The sequence below is a fragment of the Amia ocellicauda genome, unplaced genomic scaffold, assembly GCF_036373705.1.
Source record: "Amia ocellicauda isolate fAmiCal2 unplaced genomic scaffold, fAmiCal2.hap1 HAP1_SCAFFOLD_138, whole genome shotgun sequence".
Taxonomy (NCBI): domain Eukaryota; kingdom Metazoa; phylum Chordata; class Actinopteri; order Amiiformes; family Amiidae; genus Amia; species Amia ocellicauda.
In genome coordinates, this window is record NW_027102701.1 from 72,961 (window position 1) to 82,996 (window position 10,036).

Genomic DNA, 10,036 nt, shown 5'->3' on the forward strand with positions numbered 1-10,036 from the left:
TTCTGCAAAAATGGTGCCCTCACAGATGTGCGAGTTACATGACAGACAGACACTCATACACACTGTCACACCCACACACACACACACACACTTTCACAGACAGACACACGCACACACACTCACTTTCACACAGAGACAGACACACAAACACAGAGACAGACACACACACACTCACTTTCACACAGACACACACACACATACATACATACATACATACATATATAAGGAAAAGAAACAATACATTTAAAAATCACAAAAATATGTAATAAAGTACAGAAAATCTAAATGTAATAAAATGTGATCTTTAATACACACAAATATGTATGGCTGGTCGGATGCGTCTTGGACTCGGGTTCCTCTTCATTACGTATAATGCTTTTGCCTTTTGCTATAGCTTTCCGTGGAGGGGATCGTGGGTGAGTTTGTACCATTCTTGGGAGGCTCTGCCTTGTTGGGGCGGAGCTGTGATCCAGGTGAACAGCAGATCGGACATAGGTGGGCATGTGGGCGGAGGAGGAAGGCCGGTCAAGCAAATAAGCTTGCTAAGGTACGCAGCAGCAGCAAGCAGCCCCACCATCCAGTCAGCCAGCCAGTCTGGCTGGCAGTGACTGAGTGGTTGACAGACGGCAAGCAACGGAATGTACGTGCTCTGTGATGTCATAGGAGTCACCTGAGAGAGATGTTTGTGATGTCATCGCTGAGCTGGCTGGCTCTGTGTGTCTTGCTGGCTGTGTGTGTGTGTGTGAGAGAGAGAGAGACTTTTTGACTTTTATCAGACTTCATTGCCTGTTTGCAACACGCAATAATTCATACAAAAGAAAATAAATAAATAAATAAAAAATAGTGTTCCCCTTTGTTTGTCTCCCCCCAACAAGCATTAACTCCGCCACTGATCTGTACACTTTTAAAGAAAGCAACCCAATACACACAACAAAACAACCATCAAATACTAAACCCTATAAATGAATTACATAATAAAAACCAACTCCCCGTCATACAATTCACAAAGGGCATCATTAATACACCAGACCTGTTCAAAACTCTCCAAATCATTCATCAGCCTGTAATAGTTAAACTCTAGTCTGACTCTGCACTTGACCAGCATGGCAAACACTCTCACTGCATCCTCACTGCCCTCCCCACACACTCTGTTCTTCCTAGTCTTATAGACGGCCATTTTAGCCTGGCCCAGCAAGAAGTTTACCAGCTGGTCCACATGTTTGGTCTTTCTGGTGTATCGCGCCCCTAAAATAAAAACCTTTGTGTTAAAAATCAGGTTAAGATCAGTAAAAAGACGAGTTAAAAGACTAAAAATGGGTGACAACCGAGAGCAAGTGCTGAAACAGTGAAACACGGTCTCTCTCTGAGCACAGAATGGGCAGGCGTCGGACACAGCAGGGTTAAGAACAGTAATAAAAGAATTGACAGCAATAATGGTGTGTAACACCCTCCACTGCAGATTGCCAGCTCTCTTATTGAGGGGGGCTTGTACAGGCTTCTCCAGGCAGGCGCAGTGTCTTCCCCCAGCCCCAGCCTGTAAAGTAATTTTAGGAATCACAAAGAAACAGTTGAAAGTGCTAAATAAGTATTTTGATGCACCATATTAATTTAGGAAATTTACATGTTGTTTTTCATCAGCTTCTGTATCTGATGGCTCCACATCACTGGCTGGATTGACAGCAACGACACTCTAAAAAAAGAAGTGTTAAGTTTGAGCATTCAGGACTTGTTTTGAAGATCCTGAATATCACTGGTCCACAATTTATCTGTGAAACTATGGGTTAATCTCCATATACAAAATACTTTTCACACACACTTTAAATTTACAACTAAATTTACATGTTGATGTCTTTCGTCAGCTTCTGTATTTGATGGCTCAATATAACTGGTTGCATTAACAGCAACGGCACACTACAAGAAAATAACATTATATTTAAACATTCAGGACTGGTTTAGCATCACCTCGAATATCCCTAGCCCTTGAGGTCGATTGTTATTGTGGTCTTCAAGACCAGTGCTTCTCAACCTTAGTCCTGGAGGAGGCCCACTGTCTGCTGATTTTCATTACAACAACATTGTAGGTTATATCAGTGACTGTGGTCCTAAAGTACCCCTATGCCTGCTGTTTTTTTTCCAGTTGAGCTCTTAATTACCTAATTGGCTTAACTGAAGCCATTTAACCCTTTTCCCAGGTCTTTGGTTGTTGATGAGTTACAAAGAGCTGGATTGTGGCCCGCCATGACTGGAAGTGAAGAACACTCACTCTAGGCCTTTAACTTAATGTTCATATGTAGGGGCCTATCCATCTGATTTGTTTTTGCACATTTATTAACAGAAAAATTTATGGTACGTGAAATCATCTGAGCTGAAAAATATAATGTTCCACCAATAATAAAATAAATGTATTAATTAAAATTATAGAGATAATAGAATGTTCACAGATTATTAGTTCAGAAAATAAAATGTTTTTTTATATCTTAAATAGAATTAACACTCAAATCAGTTGTAGGGTAAACAAGGTCTATTTTTTGGATTGATTTTATAATTATACATGTATGGCTGCATGAAGCTTACCTGAGAATCTGATATTTTAGTAACTTTGTTGCTTCTTGTTGGGTAGTCCACGTTTGCCGCCGTTCTTTTTCTGTAAATGTAAATCAAAAGGCAATAATTACATACTGTAATTAAAATACAAAAAGTATAAACATTGTATTATTATTTTTGTATCCTGTTTCTCCATCTCGATGCTGTTCTTTTTGGAATTGCATATCTAGGTTTACTTAAATACTGTTTATAAGATTGTAAAGTCATCATCCAAATTTCTTCATTTGCCAAACTTTATGTAGTGCGCTTGCAGTTTCAGAAGAAGAAAAAAAACTGTAACAGATGGGATATGTAGTACTTTATACTCGAGTGGTCTATGCGATTACACCCTGTTGGTGTTATTAAGAACGCCAAGTACCAGAATGCAGAGCGGGACTGTTTTTTGTGCCGTGACTTGTCGGGGGAAAAAGGCGCAGAAAAAACGGACGAGAAGGTGAAGGTAGTATGGCGGTGATGCACGCGTTGGTGAAGTGGGAAAGCGGGGTCGACAAAGACTCTTACAGCGTGATTCCCACTGCTTGCTTTCGCAATTTTGATTTATTCAGCATTGCTGATGATGACGAAGAGACGACTCGAAACTTCAGAGCAGAGTGGAGAGACACGAACAAACCTCCAAAAGGTGGATGGCCTGTCCATGAAGCGCAGATCATTATGACTGGTAACAATGTTTATTTAAAAAAAAAAAAACATTAAAGTCTTTACATGCTATTTGATATATACAATCACAGTATATTTGAAATGAATGTTTAAGTTATTAATGTGTTGTACGTCTAACATACTCTTATAACATGGTAGGTGGTGGTGAGGGCGCTAAAAACTCGTCATACTTGACTGGCATTTGTAAGAACGATTTATTGTGTGTTGTGCTTTACAATAAAATCCCCCAAATCACAAAATAAATTAAACCAGATATAATTTAACTTCAGTTTTGATTCAGTGTTGGCTGTTCATCTTAATTTGTATGGTCAAAGCACAGTATTTTTATGACAAATAAATATAATCCCCAAATATCTGTGGACATAATGCAGGGTTTTATTTATTTTATTTTTATTTTAGGAAAAGAAGGCGAACTAAGAAGAAAACTTAATGACCTAACAAAAATGCCCTGTCCTAAAATGAAGAGAGTACCTAAACCAAACAAAAAACTTCAAATTTCAGATGATAGTGACCTTGATGAACCACAGTTACCGGTGAGATAATTACTGCAAATATTAAATAAATGTATTGCAGGATTGTTTTTTTTTAATCATATTCATATATATATATATATATATTTTCATTTTAAACTCTTTTCCTCTCTGAATACAGCACAAAATAAGAAAGAAAACCGATGGAGCTTCAAGAATTAGATCCCGTCATATTCTACAGACATTTAAAGAGTCCAGTGAAGTTGAGCTACAGCAAAACGTTAAGCAGCTCGAAAAGGAAAACACAAGACTTAAAAATGAAAACCAATGTCTTCGAAACCGTATGGTTGATGGTAAGTTTTTTTATTTATAGCAAATAATTCCTTACCTTGATAAATGTTATTCTTCAGTAATTTAGATTCCAGAGTAATGTATTATAGTTGATCATACTGAAGTAATCTAGAACCACAATACAGACTCTTAATGTGCACTGTCTAATAGTTTAATAATACTGATTATTAAATAAAGTTTTTCAACATAACTTCATAATCCTACATTAATGACTATATGCATTACATTAGACCTGGAAATTCTTGTATTTTATCTTTTTTATTTTTTTTGTAGCTAATGTTAATGACCCACAAAAAGGTCAGTTTGCCAATAACATAGAGCAAGTCTCTCAAGTATAATTGCAGGCATTGATGGTTTTGTTTTCACTTTGCATTAAATATATTACTAGAAATGATTATCATTTAATACTAAGGTTTTTTTCTCCAGAGATTCCAGACCTTTTGGACAATCTGAAAAAAATTGTAACAAAAGCCACATTTATCAGCAATGAAGACAAAAGTGTGTCACCATCAAGTGGTTCTGACAGCCCCACAGCAAATTGTTCTGAATCTGACAAAGAATCACCAAAACAGGTATAACACTCTTGGTCTACAATATTACAAAGACAAGGTAAAAATATATATATTGAAAACAAATATTGGTTGTAAACAATCTAATGATGCTACATTATCAGTTATATTCATAGTTATAGTTGATAATAAGAATGTAATTGAATTATGGGTGTCACAGATTCACTGACTTTATTATGTGTGTAAATTAATAAACTTAGAATTGAGACATACTGTGGTCTTTAATAACACATTTCTGTAACAAAATCACAGCCTTACTGATAATGTATTCCACTTAACATAATATAAGAATAGTTTGGGGATAAACTTGTTTTTTATTTACCATTGTCTTTTAGGTGGAAATATTCCCAGGCACTGGAGTTTACATTGACAAACTGTCCTGGATCCTTGCAGAGAGGTGCAGCACGAATACGTCATATGCAAGAACCCTGACGGTTGCTGTCTTTGACTTTCCAACATTACTAAAGAGCAATCTTCGTGGTGGTGGCAGCAAGAGAGATCCAACTTCGGAGACATTAAGATCCTCATTGATGTTATTGAGGATCATATACAGCTGCCTTCGGAAGGACACGACGTGTTTCAGTTGCGGGGCTTTGCAGCCCAGCGGGACCCTCTTAATGCCGGACATCAGCTGCCCGAGCCGGTGCGGATGAACGGAGGGACGTTAGACAGCGTTACCTTCCGGGCAGGAGCAGCGAGCGGCAACACCGGGGTGAAAGTGTCGTCTAACACTGTGCCATTAGCCACTAGCTGATTGAGCAGATCAGTGGTTTTTAAGAAGATAACAATGGCAGCAGACTTGATATTTTCACACCCTGCTACCTCCCCAACCGCTAACACACACTGCTCTAGGGGGCAGAACTGCACCGGAGCGATCTTGACTCCATGGCGTCGGGTCAGTTTTTCAAAAGACGCATTCAGGGGGTCCGACCCCCCGACCCGGGAAGAACTACCGGTACTCCCCCCTCCCCTCCCCTGTTCCCCCACAATAAGAAAAGCACTGAAAACAGAAGACAAAATAAACAAACTGAAAAAAGTAAAGCAACAAAAAAACGCAGCCAAAGGACAGAGCTCTCAGCAGCACTCCCGCTCACTGCAGACCCCTCCCACACACTCCCAGCTGAGAGAGAGAGAGAGAGAGAGAGAGAGAGAGAGAGAGTTAGTGTCTGTCTGTCTCTCTCTCTCTGTAGATGCATCATAGGGAACATATGTAACAATCTCTCTTTTTGTTTACCAAAAATGAGAATGAACGTATTTCAAGTGGGTGTTGCCTTGGTTGGAAACGTTTTAAGATTATTTATGAAGTGTAAAGTGGATTTGTCTCAGTTCTCCGTAGTTTTCAATGTATGTGCCATTCAGTAGCGTTCATGTTACAGATGTGCCCTATGCAGTGGTAGGGTCAATAAAATGTCAGTAAAACTTTATTTTAGCAATTATGGAGGGGAAGAACTGCAAATAGCGGGTCCCCACTAATTATCTAACTTACCAACAACGTTTAAAATTAGGTCTTGCGAAGCTGCCAAATAATGCTGTTTAATCGTATGTGTCTTCATACACCGGCTGCTATAGTCTGATAGCTTTGATTATATATACATATTTTCTCGTGAACCACAAATGCTATTTGCTTGATTTTTACAGAGTATGTTATAAATACCATTGTTATGAAGCCTGACAAATTGTATGCTGTAATTATGAATATTTTCAAATCATTTGTTTGTTTTTCCTAACATGTTACAAATGTTCCCTATGTGAAAGATGCATTATATCTTAATAACGTCTAAACAATTAAAGATATACAGATTATTATTTTCGGTAAAGTTATAACACATTGCTATTAACTATGTGTGTCAGTAAAAGTTTAAAAAATCCTAATAATTTTTTATTGATCCTGCAAAATAGGTGTTTAGGGAACATTTGTAACATTAGGGTTACGATTTGCCATAGACGCGGAATGAGTTTGATTGTGATGTTAAATGGGGTTTAAAGACGCAGTCGCCTCGGTGCTGATTACTATTGCTGTGTTTCTCCACTTCTACTCCATGCTTGGGAATGCCCACATCCAGTGACGTCAAAACCGTTGGAAAAGCGGGCCGGTTCAAAAAAGATCAGCTGGATCCCAGGCCGAGCAGCAGCTCCGGCTCCAGCACCGGCACCATGTCGCTGGAAAAGCGCTAAGTGAGCTCACAGTGAGCTCAGTGTAATGTCTGCTCTGGTGAGCTCACAGTGTGACCTAGTCGTTAGTTCACGTCTTCACTGGGTAGTCCATGACAACTTAATTGACTCAATTCTTGGGCTTAATTGGTCAAAATGACCATTGGTTGAAGGTACTCAGGGACTGATGTGTAGAGAGACTTATTAAACCTGCAGGATTGTGGTTTTCCCAGAACAGAATTAACCAGTGTAGCGTTATGTTGGGTGTATTCTGATAAGAGCATTTTAGCTCTGAGCTGAAGCACTGATCTAAAGAAGACCTCTCCCCCCCAAATTTATCAGATTTCCTTAACTCATCAGCATGTGAACTGGTTTACATCAAAGTGACAGTCTTGGGAGGATGGCACCAAGAATGGGCCAAATAGCTTGGAATCCCTGCTGTGAGATGTCTGGGGAAGGGGGCCTGTAGGAAATAAAAACTCTTTGAAATGGACGAGAGCCGAAATCCCGACACAGAGCTACGAACCCGTGCCAACCGGCATTTCCAATAGATGGCATGGATTGACATCAGTCATAAATCAAGCCCCCCTCCAATAGGACACTGGGGGCTGAAGCCGAAATCCAATCTCACAAACTAAAGAACCAATCACCTATTGATCTGACAGGCGTATAAAGGGTAACGCACGGCATCTCTCTCTCTCTCTCACCTAAACCAGTAACTCGCTGCCACAGCTCAACTTGTATCTCTGTTGCCAGAACCGGAACCAGAGACCAACTAAGTCTTTACCAGCAACAGAAGGGTTAAACTGGGAGAAGGAGATTGAGCCGTACGAATAATTCTTTTAAAGGACTTTATTAAATAAAGAAATTTACAGACTGCGCTGCCCGCCTGTGCCCAGCCATCCAGCTGGACAATTGACTAAGTCGACTGAATACGAAAGTCATTTAAATAGCTATTTGAGTCTTAAGAAACTTGACCCTTGGAACGAACAGGGCCCTGCTTTCCTCAAAGACTTTGTCTTCAAGTAACTACGGTGGAACCCTGCTTACAAAGAAGATTTTGTGCACAACCTTGGAGCCTTCAAACCAGTGGAAAATCTGTTTGGAAAAGACTCTACATTCGCGAAACCCCAACTTCCAGGTGCATCGACTGAGTGGAAGTTCTTGGACAAAGCCGAACCGGACTGCCTTTGTTCCAAAGCACACGGACCTCGTGCCGTGTGCTGTTATCTGAGCCCGAAGCCAGAGAGGCCTCTCTGTGACGAAGTTCACATAAGTTTAACAGTTTGGAGTTTGTGATTCATGACATTTGAGAAATCAATTAGAAATGTTAATCTGTGATTCATAACTCTAGAATGTGTAATATCATTTAGTTTTCTTAAATATAAATGTGTGTTGCATTCAACTGTTTTGTTGATAATTTTAGAAATAAAATCTGTCAACGCCGAGAAATATCTTCTCATTCCTGTTTAACTGTTTAGTCTGAAATTGACACAAGTTAATAGACACCAGATTATAGGTGGCCCTGCCTATCCTTAATCATTGAATAATAATCAGTTAAGGGAAATTGTGGTAACAAGTAATGATAGGATCTTTCTCTCCACCTAAACGTTAATGAGACTGATATATATATAACGAGAAGTTACCTGACATAAATACTAACCTGCATAGTTATTGAATGTCTGACTAACAATACTAATGAGAGACTCACCTTCGTCTTACTAACCGGTATTGTAGTCAATGTGTTTATAACCTTTTTTGTTTAATGATTTGTGTGTTATCATATGCGATCCCATGGTCTTTGATTTGGTCACGGAAGTGATTTGTCTTTGATTTGTTGATCTAGAGTTGAATTTTAATTAGTTTTTCCCTTTTGTATAATTAATGTAGTGCTACATTTAGTCTTCGTTTTTGAATAAATTTGACAATTTATATCTTTGGAATTGGTGTCTGCGTCCAATTATTACAGAAATTGAGTTCTACAAGATTCCAGGATTCGTGATAAGGTGATACTATAAATTCACTTCTTTAATTGAATTTTATAAGTGTACCTTACGCTACACCTTTGACCACCACGTCTTCCTCCTCCCACTGCTTGACCTCTATTGTGACCTGGATCACCTGCCGGCTCCATGTTATCGCTGTGTTGTTAAGGTGGATAGCACTCATTTCACTCGATACTCGTACCACAATGTGAAATCAATCATCAATAACCAGTTGACAGTATTGGAAAAGCAATTACAAGGGCCTGCATACATACAGTAATGTCAAATCTGATGTGGAAGAACAATTCCTTTATCCCTCTGTTCTCCACCAGGGTTGTGCTGTTCGCCTCGATTGGCAAGTTTGCAGTGTGAGGAGTGGATCCATGTCGTCGTTCCTAGGCACTTCACAGCTGTGTGGGTGGTCAGGAGCACCTGGTAGGGCCCTGTCCACCTGGGCTGTTGGGAGGACTTTCTCTTGTGTGCTTTGATATACACAGTCACCTTGCTGGAAGGGGTGGTAAACCTGCTGGGATGGTTCAGTCTGGGCGGCTTTCATCTGTGAATGGACAGCTTCGAAAGCACGTGTTAGTCCCATACAAAAAGACAACATAGCATCATCCATCAAGTGGATGTCCATTTCCCTTACAGACAATGGAGGAGTGATGGAGAGTCTCATAAGTCATCCCATAATAATCTCACACGGAGAAAGACCTGTTTTTCTCAATTTGCTGACGATTTCATTGTCATTAGGACTATAGGAAGGGGATCTGGACGTTTGAGTCCTGTTTGTTTGCATATATTAGACAGCTTATTCTTTAATATCCCATTTTGTTTCTCCACTGCTCCAGCTGACTGAGCCTGATGGGGCAGTGAAAATGTTGTTTACCTCGCAGGGCTTTGCATAGTTCCTGCACTATTGTCCCAGTGAAGTGAGTGTTCCTATCACTGGAAATTTCCCTGGAATGCGAAATCTACATATAACATCCCTTAACTGTATTTTTGCTACTTTTACTACTTCAGCCTTCCTACGGGATAGGCTTCAACCCATTTAGAACACCTATATATTATTACAAGTATATATTCATATCCACAACATTTAAGCTTTTGAACACAATCTATTTGCATATTGCAGGATTATGAGCTTGACAAATGTGGCAAGTTCTACAATATTGCTAAGCTGTTACTATAAAACCTGGGGCAAACCAATTTAAAAGACTGATGCACACATCCCCCCTTTGCCCGTGTGGCC

General features: G+C 39.6%; 1 non-coding gene across 1 annotated transcript; it reads left to right on the top strand.

Moving 5' to 3' along the window:
* Positions 1 to 344: 344 nt before the first annotated feature.
* On the top strand, positions 345 to 459 carry LOC136722407 (U5 spliceosomal RNA). Its single transcript, XR_010806308.1, has one exon. It is a non-coding gene; the product is annotated as a U5 spliceosomal RNA (small nuclear RNA).
* Positions 460 to 10,036: the final 9,577 nt, after the last annotated feature.